Below are 14429 nucleotides of genomic sequence, written 5' to 3'. Positions count from 1 at the left end.
AACCATGTCCTTCAGCATTACATTTACATGTCTTTAAGTACTGCCAAGGATGGGGACTCAACCACTTCCCTGGGCAGCCTGTTCCAGTGCCTGACAGCCCTTTCAGGGAAGACATTTTTCCTAATATCCAATCTAAACCTCCCCTGGCGCAACTTGAGGCCATTTGCTCTTGTCCTATCACTTGTTACTTGGCAGAAGAGACCGACCCCCACCTCACTACAGCTTCCTTTCAGGCAGTTGTAGAGAGCAATAAGGTCTCCCCTCAGCCTCCTCTTCTCCAGACCAAACAACCCCAGCTCCCTCAGCTGCTCCTCACCAGCCTTGTGCTCCAGACCCTTCACCACCTTTGTTGCCCTGCTCTGGCCACGCTCCAGCACCTCGATGTCCTTCTTGGAGTGAGGGGCCCAACACTGAACACAGGATTCGAGGTGTGGCCTCACCAGTGCTGAGGACAGGGGGACGATCACTTCCCTAGTCCTGCTGGCCACGCTGTTCCTGATACAAGCCAGGATGCTATTGGCCTTCTTGGCTACCTGGGCACACTGCTGGCTCATATTCAGCCGGCTGTTGACCAACACCCCCAGGTCCTTTTCCACTGGGAGCTTCGCAGCCACTCTTCCCCAAGCCTGTAGTGTTGCATGTGGTTGTCATGACTCAAGTGCAGGACCCTTTCTGCCCTAAAAATGAGGGCTTAGACCCTAAAAATTAAACTGTGGGCCCTACAAAAAGGCTATGGGTAATAAAAGACAGGTTGGGACCCTAGAAATGAGGATTTCGGCCCTAAAAATGAGAATTTGGGTAGTAAAACTGATGGGCTAGCTGCTAAAAATGACGCTCTGTACCCTGATAAGGAGGGAAATTTCTTGGTTCCTCTATGGCCTGTGATGGGTGCGATCAGCCCCTTGACCATACTGGCAGTGGGTTGGTGCAGGCTCCAGAAGAGGCAAAGGCCTGAGCCGTAGCAGGGCCATGAACTCCTCATGTTTCAATCTGTTCTCTGAAAACCCACAAAAGAGCAGAGTGGCACAGTGAGTGTCGATGCATATGAGCTTGGAACACCGACCATGTGGTTGACACGTGAATAGTGGGTGGCTTTTCCAAGACTCATTTATCAAGGGACAAAGAAAGTTGTGGGTACAAGGAGCCTCATGTATACCTTTCTTATCACATGTAATTTGACTATGAGCCAACCACTTTATCCTAGAAATATGACAGCCTCAGTGAGCCTTCTTTGAGCTCTCCCTGCTCGGCAGCGTGGCGGCATGGCGGTGATCTCCCCTGGCGCTGGGACACCTCTCAAGGTTGCTCCTCGAGGCAGAGAGACCTTTACCAACGGCAGATCTTTGGTAAGCAACTGATATTGCGCATAACCTTGTAGTATGGTAACTTTGATTTTGTCTTTGATTGCATGCTGAATTGATGCTAATGAAATGTTGCATAAACTTTTCATGTACAACCCCTTAGACATAAACCGTTCTCCAAGTCTGAGACTGAGACTGGACCTAGCCACACCTAAGTTCCATCAGGAATTTAGAAAGCAAGGGGGTCTACTCTGAACCTCATGACTCAATGGGTGGGTCCTCCTTAATCTTTTGTATCCCTGGACTCTCTGTAAATCATTTTAACACAAGTCTAACTCAGTTTTCCTTTGTACGTTTCTTCCATGCAGTCATTAATAGAGTGAACCTTGCCATCGAACTTTGTTAAGTTGCACTTTTACAACACCATATTAAAACCACTTTTGCTAATACTGTTATTGGTGATTCCTTAAGCAACCTAAATCATCCATTTGCAAAAAATTGGCGTAGGCGGCAGTATCCTAAATCAGGATTCACAATAGAGGGTCAGCCTCCCCATCAGTCCCCGGGCTGGGGCCAGCCATGGCACGAGGAGATGGAGGTCAGTGTTTGCCTGTGTCCCCTGCCACTGTCTCCAGGAGATCCCTATTGCCCACTGCCGACAGCCCCTCTGAGCCAGCCCCTCTCCCCAGCACAAGGCTGCTGGCCTGGAGGCTCCCCAGGGTACTCCTGCTGCCCCAGTGAAAGAGCAGCCTGCCCTGAGCTGGTGTGTGCAGACATAGGTTTCTTTAGGTCACTTATTCCCCTGGGAAAACACAGAGTTGCTCCATTGCTCTTCTCCAGGGACATCCCTGACCCTCGAGAGCCTTTCCCCAGGGGACTGTGTCCATGCGGCCACTCCTGCCCCTTCCCTGTGCTTCTCGCAGGGCCCGGATCTGGCAACGCTGCTCTGCAGAGCAAGCGGGCTGTGGTGCCCAAAAGCCACAGAGAGACAATCCCAGGCAGATCCCTGTGGATCACTCACCATCTCCAGGGGTGCTGGGCACCCACAGGTGAAGGCTGAGCTCAAGCCCATGCCCTAACACATCGCCACATGCCCTGCTGCCCTCAGCCCATGGAGAACCCAAGCACAGCAGCACAGCCTTGTGGGGGAAATTTCTTCAGCCTGTTCCTGACCTCAGCTTTGGAAGAAGAGCCCAACCCCCAAACACCGGCACGGAGGAAATCCATTTTATTACAGAGATGTGGCACGGGAGGCCAGCTGTACCATCATGCCAGACATGTGCAAAGACCTCTGGGTCAGACAGACTGGGTTCATGCCTCTGGAGAAGCGGAGTGCATGCAGACATTCCTGGAGAAACAGAATTGTCACAGATAATACGCTAGGGCTAGAAAGACATGCAGCTCTCTTTTGTCCTTGCCATGTCTTCGCTTTGAAGCAAAGCCTTTGCACACATGAAGTCTTGGACACTTGGTACCAGGTTTCCCTCTGGCAAGTCTAAATTTGCCTGGTGCCACCGCTGAGGTGCTTCAGCCCAAATGCGCAGCAATGCCCTCAGCCAGGGGCACAGCCAGGGTGAGCTGGAGCCATTACTGTTGGAGACGGAGCTGTGACACTGGTAAAATAAACTGCCAAGGCGTGGTGGCAGAGCTCAGGACAGCTGGTCTTCAAGAACTGTGTCCTCTAAGCACAGCAATAGTCCAGACTGAGATTCAGCCTAAACCCGAAAGGCAATTCAAGGACACCATAACGAGCTGTTACTGCTTCAGGAACAGTTAAAGAAAAAAGAAAGCTTCTGTGTGGCCAGTGCTGAATTTAGTTAAGAGATAGATCTCAGATTTTCTATGTCATGTTGTCCTCTGTCTTCCCCAGCAAGGTCTCCCAGGCTGCTGTTACTTGAGGCAGGACTCTGGAGGAGAAGAACTAGCGGTGGATGTTCATCAAGTCAGGGGTCACTTGGACAAACGCAATCCTTCCCAGTGTACAGGACAGGAGGGTCGGCATCCCAGGGAGCTGAGAGAGCAGGCCAAGGGCACAGCGAAGCCACTCTCCATAATTTCTGAGAGGTCATGGAGACTGGGGGAACTCCCTGATGACTGTCAAAATGCAAATTTTTCAAAAATGCCTCATGTGCAGGGGAACGAAAGGCTGTGCCCCAGATCGTGTCCACTCGGCTCCCATTTCTGGGTGTCCAAAAGAGAAGGGGACTGGATTTACCCAGGGTAGGTTGTGCCTGACCATCCTCTTTGCTTTCTCTGATGAAGGGACAGGATTGCTGGATGTGGGCAGAGCAGTGCTTGTCTTTTACTTGGAAGGCAGAAAGGCTATCAGCATCATTCCCCACAATATTCTTGCATCCAAGTTAGGATGTTATGGTCTGCATGGGTGGATGAGGAGATGGGTAAAAATTCAGCTGCACAGTCGGACTGGGAGGAATGTGGTCAATGCGTAGTATTCTGCCCAGAGGCCTGTAGCTGGTAGGGTCCTGTCATGTTTCAAGGGGTTCTAATTACCCAAAAGAGTTGAGAAAATGCTTTTTCATAACATTTGTAGATGACAGCACATTGAGGAGCGCAGACACTACATCGGACGGCAGGGTTGCCGTCCCAAAAGGTTTAGACAGGCTGGAAGGATGGGCCAATAGTAGCATCATGTTATCCAACAAGGACAGATCTAAAGTCCTGTCCTGACGTTGACTAAGGCCCTGCGGTGACAGAGGGCAGGGACTGCCTCGGTTGGTACCAGATCTGCAGGAAAGGCTCTGGTGGTCCTTTGCTTTCGTTAGGCAAAACACAAGCCATCAGCAAAAGCCAAAAGCATCCTGGGCAGTATGAGCAGGAGCACAGCCAGTGGAAGTGATTACTGCCCTCTGGTCAGCACATTTTAGAACATATCCATAATACTTCCCTAGATTTTGACCTCCTGCAATGCCTGAGAGACATTGATAAGCTGGAGCCCGTTCCATGGAGGGCCACCAAGGTAGTCAGGGTTAGAGCACTTGTACTGCTAGACGAAGCTTAAAAAGCTGGGCTTGTCCAGCTGGGAGAAGGGAAGATCCTGGGGGAACATGCAGCAGCATGGCACTGTTCCTAGGAGGACTGAGTCAGGCTCATGGCCATGGTACAAGACACAAGGACAAGAGGCAATGGGCTGAAACAAGAGAGGGTCAGGCTAGATAGAGGGAGAAATTATTCCAGCGTGAGGACAGTCAAATGCTGAAAGCTGTTTCCGAGAGAGTGTGCGCCTGCTCTATCCCGGAAAGTGACCCAGATGTGTTAGGATAAAGCCCTGAGTAATCTGGTCTGACCCTGCTTTGAGCAGGAGGTTGGTCCAGACACCTCCCGAGGTCCCTTCCAGATGGAATGATGCTGTCCTTCCTTCCCCTTCATGATTTCCAATTCAGGAGAGCTCTCAGGTTCTCCCTGACCCCAGAAGTCATTCACGTCAGGTTGAGGGCTGCTTCACAGGTGTCCCCAAACAGCCCTGACCCCATCCTTTCCTTCTGTTTTGATTTCCCCCTGCCCAGGTTGTTCTCTGTTACCCTCCAAAAGAACAGCCTACCACATTCATCCTTTCCCCATTGGCCCTGCATTTCTTTTTTGTACCCTCTCATAGTACGTCTGAGGTGGTTGCTGTAGTGTTTCTGACCACGGGTTGCGACTCAGTTGAACACATCACTCTCTCATTACCTGTGGTGTCCTGCAATTCCCCATGCTACTTTCTTGCTGGAGGCATTGGCCCACAAATCTTAAATGCTGACATGTTGGAGTTTCAGTCCCAAGGGACCTTCACATCCTTGTGGCTTTGGTCAACAGAAACCTCTTGAAGTTTTTCAAGATGAAGGGGGCAAGGCCTGCATAGGGACTGGGATAAACCCCATGCACGAGGAGTAGCTGTGACGTGACTGGCTGAGGAGTGTCCTGAGGAGAAGGGCATGGGAGTTACAATGGATGCCGTAGGAGCCACTGTGTTTCCCATTTTGAAAGGTGGATGGAGAAACTGGAGAAAGTCCAGAGCAAGTCTGTCATGGTGGGGATAGGGACCTAAAGCACATGATCTGTGTGGAGTGGTGGAAGGAACTGGGTCTCTTTAGTCTGCTGAAGGAGAGGCACGGGGCGGTCTAAAAGCAACTGAATCCTGGCAGAGAAAACAGCCACAAGTTTCTTCCCGGGGGCTTCAGGCTGGGCCTCAGGAAAAATGGACTAGGAGGGTGATGCTACCCTGCAGCAGGACACCCAGAGCCTCTGTGTGATCTCCATTTTTGGAGGTTTTCAGGTTTCAGTCAACCTGGGATTGGTGATACCCCACCCTATGCTGGGAAGCTGGACCAGAGATCCCAGCCCTCCCTTTCACAACAACCCTTCCATGAGCCTGTGCCTTGCAGTGTGCCTTAGGAGAAAGGATTCAGCTGGAGGTGGGGGTCTCTGCAGCAGAGGGTCATAGGACAATTCAGGGTGGAATGGTCTTGTACTCAAGAGGTCTCTAGTTCTACCTTTGGCTCCAAGCAGGGCCAGCTCTGAGGTCTGAGCACGTTGCTCCATAAATGTCAGCATCCCTGTACAAAGTCTGCCACCATTACGGAAACGGAGACGAGGTATTTGACCAGCTCCTTGAACCCAGGAATGGGTCTGCCATGCCTCCTGAGATTCCCAGGAACACCTAAGCTTTGTGTGCAGAGAAGCGTGAGTCCTCCTTTGGTGTCCTGGCCAGTCTCCTGGCAAATGCAGTTCTTTAGGCTGTGGAGAGAATCAAAAGAATAATTTTGATCCAGGTTAGTTTCATTTTTCATGCTGAAATGCAGGGCAGGTGAAGGGAGCTCAGAGCTTCCAGGCTCTCTGCTGCCCAGTTAGGACTTCAGAAACCAGAAATGCAGGTAACGGTGTTGTGTCAGTGTACAGCACGTGGAAATGTTGTCTTCCTTTGTGCCTTTGCACTAATCTGGGATGTGTCCCTCAGCTGCCTTTGGCTAAAAAAGAAACAGCTGCCGTCTTCCACCTCTCTCCTCCACAAAACAGCAAGAAAAGATAGGAAGCAGGGATAATTTAAGGGCAATACTGTCTAAGAAGTGTAATATTTAAATGTAGTATTTAAATGATAACAAAGAGCTAGCAGTGAGAGAAAAAGCACTGTTCTAAGAACTTCATGCCAGAAGCTAACTACTTATGGCTATTTTGTCAAGTAAAAATGAATGTTGGGAATGAAATTAAAGTGCTTGAATTAATCATAATGAAGAATAAGAAGGAACTCCCTTACAGCACTGTGCTGTTCCTGTTATTATAGTGATAGTACCGCTCATTCCTTAAACAGCCTTGAGAGCTGCTTTATTTTTCTCATTTCCAAAGCTCAACCTACTCAGATCATCAAAGGACTACCTCAAATCTCTGCGACCCAGATGTCTCCAACCTTCTCTCATCAAAGGTCTTTTACCCCAGGACACTTCTCACAATCACTTCAATACACTGCCCGGTCTCTATTTTTCATCTGGGGGAAGTCAGGGTATTCCTTTGCAAAGCCTTCCCCACAAAAGCCTTTTCTACATGCTAATCCCACTGGTATCACCTCCTGCTGGGTACAGCTCCATCCGCTTTCTGCAGAGCTCCATGGGATGGGCAGTTTTCCTGTTTCTTCTGCCCCTTCACCTTCACAACCTTCTTGTATTGTCTGCGTATCAAATACTGTCTCAGGAAACACATTTATCCCCCACAGTTTCAGCCGTTCCCAATTGTGCTCATGATTTTAAAAAGCTGCATGAAGAAAAGGAACAGGGCGATGTTTGGAGCGATGGCGTTTGTCTTCCCAAGTCACCGTTACACGTGATGGAGCCCTGCTTTCCTGGAGATGGCTGAACACCTGCCTGCCGATGTGAAGGAGGGAATGAATTCCTTGCTTTGCTTTGCTTGCACACATGGTTTTGCTTTACCTATTAAACTGCCTTTATCTCAACCCACGATTTTCTCTACTTTTACCCTTCTGATTCTCTCCCCCATCCCAGCAGGGGGGTAGTGAGCGAGCCACTGTGTGGTGCTTAGTTGCTGGCTAGGGTTAAACCATGATAAACAGAAACTCCAGGGGTCTCTGGGCCCCTGTTCCAGTGCTGGACTGGCCCCCTGGTGATTTTTTTTTCTTTTTATTCTTTATGTCAAGTTAGTCAAGCATTACACAGCTCAGTGCAAGACATCATAAACAGGGGAAGATGACCTTCATGTCTTTTAACTTTTTTAAGCTGATTCCACACAGGGACACTGTAGATAGTCCGTGGCATCTAGCAAGTGATTTTTCAAGCCTGAGGGCAGTCATCTCTTCATTGGTTGTGTCACCCTCTGGGCCCTACTGACTACTGACCATGCTTTGACTCTTTCCCTAGAACGTTACGTTGGTCAGACACAGCTTGAAGTAGCTTTTGGCATCACACTCTTGAGGGGCACTGAAGGTGCTCTAGAGTACAAAGATATCATGGTGGGGCATGGCGTAACAGGAATGCCTCAGGAGACCTTTCCCCTTCTTGAGCAGGATGAAAGCCAGGCTGGACATATGGTTTTGTCTGAGCAAATATGGGATACTTTGTTCAGGAAACCACATAACCCAGTGGGACTTTTGGTACTGCTTGGGACTGTTTTACATCCTCGATAGCATCACTTTGTCCATAGGAGTCTCCTCAAGGCAATTCTCACTTCCTTATTCCTCAGGCTATAGATGACAGGGTTAAACATGGGGGTCACAACTGTGTAAAACAGGGCAAGGTATTTGTCAGTGTCTACCGAATCCCTTGACCGTCACTTTAAGTAGACGACTGTGGCCGAGCCATAGAAGAGCCTCACCACCCCAAGGTGTGACGAGCAGGTGGAAAAGGCTTTGCGTCTGCCCAAACCTGAAGGCATTTTCAGAATTGCCCTAATAATTTGAATGTAAGAAGTAACTATTAAGGAGAAGGATTGCGAAGAGCAGGATGATGGTGTACAGCATCACTTGGTTCCAGAACGTGTCTGCACAGGCCAGTTCCAGCAGAGGGGGGACATCGCAGAAAAAGTGATGGAGGTCATGGGATGCACAGAAGGGCAAAGTGAACACCTCGTAGGTCTGTCCTACTTGCACTGGTACGACAGCCACCCAGGACCCCACCACCAGTCTGACGCAGAGACCCCTGCTCATGACGAGGGTGTAGTGCAGGGGGTCACATATGGCTATGCAGTGGTTGTAGGCCATGGCAGCCAGGAGAAGGCATTCAATGCTGCCCAGCAAAACCAGGCAATACAGCTGGGCAGCACAGCCCAGGAAGGAGATCCTGCCATCTGCCCGCAGGAAACCCACCAGCATTTTTGGCAGAGTGGCTGATGTGTAGCAGATCTCCAGGATGGACAAGTTCTCAGGAAGAAATACATGGGGCTGTGGAGGTTTGAGTCCACCACTGTGATGAGTGCAATCAGGCTGTTCCCTGTGAGGATCATGAGGTATATGACCAGGAATACTGTGAAGCACAGGCCCTGCAGGCCGGAGTGGTGAGAAAATCCCAGAAGAACGAATCCGGATCCAACAGTGTGATTCTCCAAGCCTTTTCTTTGGGGCATTTTCCCTAGATGGAGCAATCCAAACATCAGGCTCTTAGAGGATGCTAATGGCCTGTCCACCATCCCACACACTTCAAGCCCAGAGAAAGCCTATGAACATCAGCATACATGTGATTGCAGGATTAGGCAAGCTGGACCAAGATCTGCCTGAATGTTTGGAAATCTAACATGGTTTGCTTGCTGCAGGGGGAGGGTTAAAAAGAGGAAAGAACAGAATTCTTCAGCCTGAATGACTGGGGTTTTTTAATATGGGTAAAAGAAACTTGACTTTCTTTTTTAGAGTTGATTTTCTTAAACAGAATACCTGGTGAGAGATGAGAAAAAAAGGAAGAAAATGGGTAAATACCCCTTTCAGAACAGTCTTGCTTACGTTCCTTGTTCAGATCTTGTAAGAGCTGCATTGAATGTAAGAACACGAAGAAATAGGGTGAAAAGGAGGAAAGGGATGAAAAGGGGAAGACAAAGCAAGGCAAGGCCAGGCAAGGAGAGGCAATCAAAAGAAAGTGAGGCAAGGCCTGACTTGATTCTTAGATCTCGACAAGAGAGATTCATCCCAGCTCTCCTCACATGTAAGAGCTCATCCCCTGATGCCGTGTCCACACACAAACATCTGGGAGACTATTTTAGACCTGAATCATTACTTTTTACATGGCGAAGGGTGAATCCCATCAGAAGTACAACAGGCTTCTATCTGCCAATGAATCGAGTGACACTGATGTATCCAGGGGACATTTGAAAAAGACGGATAAGCAGCAGTTTATGCATAAATCTCAAGTTTTTGGGGTGCTAAAAGACATTTTTATGCAAGCAATCAAACTGCTTGATGCACTTTTCAGTTATACAGAGAAGAAAGTGATTAAAATTCGGTGATCTCCTTACGATATCCAATTTTCCGGAGCAGGTCAGGCTTTTATAACTTCTGAATGAGCCCTGAATAATTCAGCATTCCTAAACTTGCTGCTCTGTCGCTTGGATTTCTGACAGCTTAGAAATCCAGCCGAGGGCCCATTCACTCTGACCCCAACCCTGCAATGCTTCCCACTCCCCTGCAAGCCCTCGCAGAAGCAGAGCGATGCTCTTGCTGCCTGGGGACCTGAGCCTTCCCTTTGCATTTCCCACCTTCCCAGAGCATAAAGCTGGGCACACTTGAGGGATGGGAGCTACAAGCAAGCAGCGCTGCAAGAGCAGGTTGCTTCTTCTGAAGAAGAGACTCAGCTGAACGATGTTTTAGAATCTCAGTTTGTCATGGGGAAGAACACCCTCTTCCAGGCAGAGGACTGAGGATACTGGCCATGTCTCTCCAGCTATCTCTGCCTCCCTTTGAGGAGTCTTCTTCAACTCAGATGTACTAAAGATGAGAATAGCAGGTCAGAAAACATGTGATAAAAACATTCAGATTAGCCAAGTGAAAAACACAGGGCGGTTTTCTCAAGAGAAAAATCTGAATTCACAAAAACACACGGTCCTAACAGTGTGATCCTTTTCCCAAGGTATTCCTGCCTTTTTCCTGTTTTTTCCATCTCATAGAGGTGCCATTCAAAATTTCCAAGATAAAATTAGGGCTTGCATCAGTGAAAAGTCACCATGATTGTTTTCTAATCTACCTACTTTTTCATATAAATGTACAGAAAAATAAAACACTTCTCTGAAAAAAAAACTGTGAGATACCTACATTTATTTTAAATTAAGGCTTTCACTCAAAGCAACCATTTACATGCAGGTTAGCCACATACCAGCATTTCTTGCTTGTTTCAAAATGTCCTCAAACACACAGCCTGTTCTTTTTAACTCTCCGATGTCTCAGTGCTTCACAAGATCATGGATGCAGCACGGTTCAGGCTAGCTTGGCTCATGGGAAACTGCCAGAGTACTTCTTAGATGGTGACTATCTCACAGGCGGCACTTTTCAAAGCTGAAAGAAGCCCGTTTCCATGCCCAGCCAAGCTGGACAGATGCCTGCAGCTGCTTCTGGCGGTGTCTGTGCTGCCACACTATCTCAGGGCATGCCAAAAGGGACTTACCGTTGACAGGAGCCAAGAGGCAGGAACACCCTCCTCAGTCCATGGTACTGCAGGAGGCAGAGGTGACCTCTTTTTCTCTCCGTCATTCCCCTCAAAACCACCTGGATATGGCTCTCCGGACATGTCTCTGTCACTCTCACCTGGTTATAAGACAGTTAGTAAGCAGCCTCAGGAGAGAAGGTGGGGGTGCTGGTGCTGCACTGCTCCTCCCTGGACACCCACGGCACCAGGAACTGTTTTAGAAAGACTGTCAGAATCATGGGTGCCAGCCTGACAAGCAACTTCCAGCATAACTATAGGTCTTTAGAAAGAGAAAAACTGAGACATGAGGTTTAGCTCCTCAAAGGACAAGTGCCAAACTTGTGGGAGGAAAAACAAACAAACAAAAAAAGGCAAGCAGGGAAGCAGAACATAAGCCTTTCAGTCTGTGCTTAACTTCACTGTGCAGCAACAGAAAAGGCTTCTCCTCCATCTCTCTGGGTCCTAACCCGTGCCTGTGGCCCATCTTATCCTCAAGACGGAGGTGGCCCTGAGAGGTTGAACTCTGACAGCTTGTGGTGTCTGCATGCTGGTTCACATCCAGAAAGAGCTTGGAGAGGAAGCTTGGGTTTGGGACATCTGCATTGGAAGGAAAAAAGGACTGTATCACGGCACTACGCTGCAGATCTCTGTATCTGTACAGAATAATTTGGCCCCAACGCCTCAAGAATGGTCGACTGAGTCTGACCTAGGTAGACTTGGTGGCTTTATAGCCAATAGCACAAATAACCCCTCCAGAGGAAAGGATCTCCTGCCATTGTGTGAGGTAAATGCAGTCCCTGATTCCTTGCTCTGAAACCCGACATGTGACTCAACAGCCTCCAGTCTGTTGTTTCGGGTTACCCAACAAAGTCAGGATTAAGACAAGAGGATCATCTCCCACCAGGACCAAAGGACCCAATGGTCAGGAAGGCTATGAAGTGCTGTGGCTTGGACTAATCCAGGCACTGCAGGGTGCTTTCCTCCTGTCAGAGCTGTAGGACTGTAAATATGGAGAGAGACCGGGGTCAGCAGAGCTACTCCAGGAGAAATATCCCACCCAAAGCCTGGTTATCTAGGTAACTAAGCTCTGATTAGAGCTCAACAGAGAAACAATGGATATGGTATATGAGAAATACAAAATGGTTCATCTGACCTGAGTCTGATTTGGGTGACACACAGTGGTGCCCACAGCCATGGCACCTCCAGTTCATGAGGAAGCAGAGGGCAGCTGCTCATGTCGCCAGGCCTTGAACCAGCACTGACAGGATGATACCAGGATGCCCGTCTGTCCATCCCATCTACCCAAATTATCTTTATCTAATGCTGTTACCATAGTAATCATTGCCTGAGACGATATTACAGATGTCGTTACACAGGTGCTGTTGGCTTTGCAAGATGCTTTAGGATACCTGTTAGGTTAGTCAGGGGTTGGGTTCAGGTTTGAGTTAGGATTAGAGTTAGGGTTAGGGTAAGGGTTAGGGTTACACCTGGTTTAGAGTTAGACTTCAGGCTGTGGCTGATGTTCGTTTAGGGTTAGGTAAGGGTTAGAGTTAGAGTTGAGGTTTATGATTAGAGTAGTGGTAGGGCTGGTTTCGGTAATGGGTAGGGTAAGGTTTAAGGTAAAAGGGTTAGTTCAGGGTTAGGTTAGGAAGCATTTGTCTTCCCAAGTTACCATGAATGGTCCCCCTTCCTCCTTCTTTCCCCCAGCTTTTTTTTGCTGAACATGACATCACATGGTATGGAATATCCCTTTGGTCAGTTGGGGTCAGCTGTCCCAGCTCTGTGCCCTCCCAACTTCTTGTGCACCCCCAGCCTACTCACTGGTGGGGTGGTGTGAGAGGCAGAAAAGTCCTTGACACTGTGGAGGCTCTGTTCAGCAATAACTAAAACATCCCTGTGTGATCAACATTGTTTTGGTCACAAATCCAAAGCATGGCCCCATACTGCTGCTATGAAGAATCATAGAATCCTAGAATGCTTTGGGATGGAAGGGACCTTTAAAGGCCATCCAGTCCATCCCCCCTGCAATTGGCAGGGACATCTACAACTAGATCAGGTTGCTCAGAGCCCCATCCAGCCTGGCCTTGAATGTTTCCAAGGATGGGGCATCTACCACCTCTCTGGGCAACCCGTTCCAGTGTTTCACTGCCCTCATCATAAAAAAGTTCTTCCTTATATCTAGTCTCAATCTCCCCTCCTTTAGTTTAAAACCATCACCCCTTGTCCTATCACTACAGGCCCTGCTAAAAAGTCTGTCCCCATCTTTTGTCTAAGCCCCCTTTAAGTTCTGAAAGGCCGCAATAAGGTCTCCCCGCAGCCTTCTCTTCTCCAGGCTGAACAACCCCAGCTCTCTCAGCCTTTCCTCATAGCAGAGGTGTTCCAGCCCTTGGATCATTTCTGTGGCCCTCCTCTGGACCCCCTCCAACAGGTCAATGTCCTTCCTGTGCAGAGGACCCCAGAGCTGGACGCAGTACTCCAGTGGGGTCTCCCTAGAGCAGAGTAGAGGGGCAGAATCACCTCCCTCGACCTGCTGGCCACAGTTCTTTTGATGCAGCCCAGGATACAGTGGGCTTTCTGGACTGTGAGAGCACATTGCTGGCTCATGTCCAGCTTTTTCTCTGTCGGTTCCCCCAAGTCCTTCTCGACAGGGCTGCTCTCAATCCCTTCATCCCCCAGCCTGTGCTGATACCAGGGATTGCCCTGACCCAGGTGCAGGACCTTGCACTTGGCCTTGTTGAACCTCATGAGGTTCACACAGGCCCACCTCTCCAGCTTGTCCAGGTCCCTCTGGATGGCATCCTGTCCCTCAGGCATGTTGACTGCACCACTCAGCTTGGTGGCATCTGCAAACTTGCTGAGGGTGCACTTGGTCTCGCTGTCTATGTCACTGATGAAGACATTGAACAGCACTGGCCCCAGAACGAAGCCCTGAGGGACACCACTCGTCACTGATCTCTATCTGGACATCGAGCCATTGACCACTACCTTCTGGATGCGACCATCCAGCCAGTTCCTTATCCACCAAACAGTCCACCCATCAAATCCATATCCTTCCAATTTAGAGAGGAGGATATTGTGGGGGACCATGTCAAAGGCCTTACAGAAGTCCAGATAGATGACAGCCATAGCTCTTCCCTCATCCACTGATGTAGTCACTCCATCACAGAAGGCTACTAGGTTGGTCAGGCAGGACTTGCCCTTGGTGAAGCTGTGCTGGCTGTCCCGAATCACCTCCCTGTCCTCCATGTACCCTAGCATAGCATCTATGAGGAATCCCACAGCTCTTGCCGCAGTTTCCAAGCCCATTCTGAGAAAGCTCCAGCTGGATCAGGTGCTCATGGCCTTGTCATGACAAATATTGAACATTTCCATTGAGTGAGATCCCAAGTCAGAAGTTTTATTTACATTGAGTTCACAGCCAAAGCACTCCATGGTCTTCAGATATCTCATTTTATTTTCTCCGGCCAGAAACTTCCATATTTCAAAATTTGACTCTTGCCTATTATTCTCCTGCCAAGCAATA

At 49.0% G+C, this 14429-nt stretch overlaps 1 pseudogene across 1 annotated transcript; it reads right to left on the bottom strand.

Annotated features, from left to right (window-relative positions):
• Positions 1–7931: 7931 nt before the first annotated feature.
• LOC309603566 (olfactory receptor 10AG1-like) lies at positions 7932–8864 on the bottom strand (annotated as a pseudogene). The gene has a single exon. The product of its transcript is annotated as an olfactory receptor 10AG1-like (transcript).
• Positions 8865–14429: the final 5565 nt, after the last annotated feature.

The sequence above is a fragment of the Platalea leucorodia genome, assembly GCF_965183815.1.
Source record: "Platalea leucorodia genome assembly, contig: HAP1_HAP1_SCAFFOLD_128, whole genome shotgun sequence".
NCBI lineage: Eukaryota > Metazoa > Chordata > Aves > Pelecaniformes > Threskiornithidae > Platalea > Platalea leucorodia.
The sequence above is the reverse complement of the archived record's forward strand: the minus strand, read 5'-3'. Positions and strand labels throughout refer to the sequence as shown.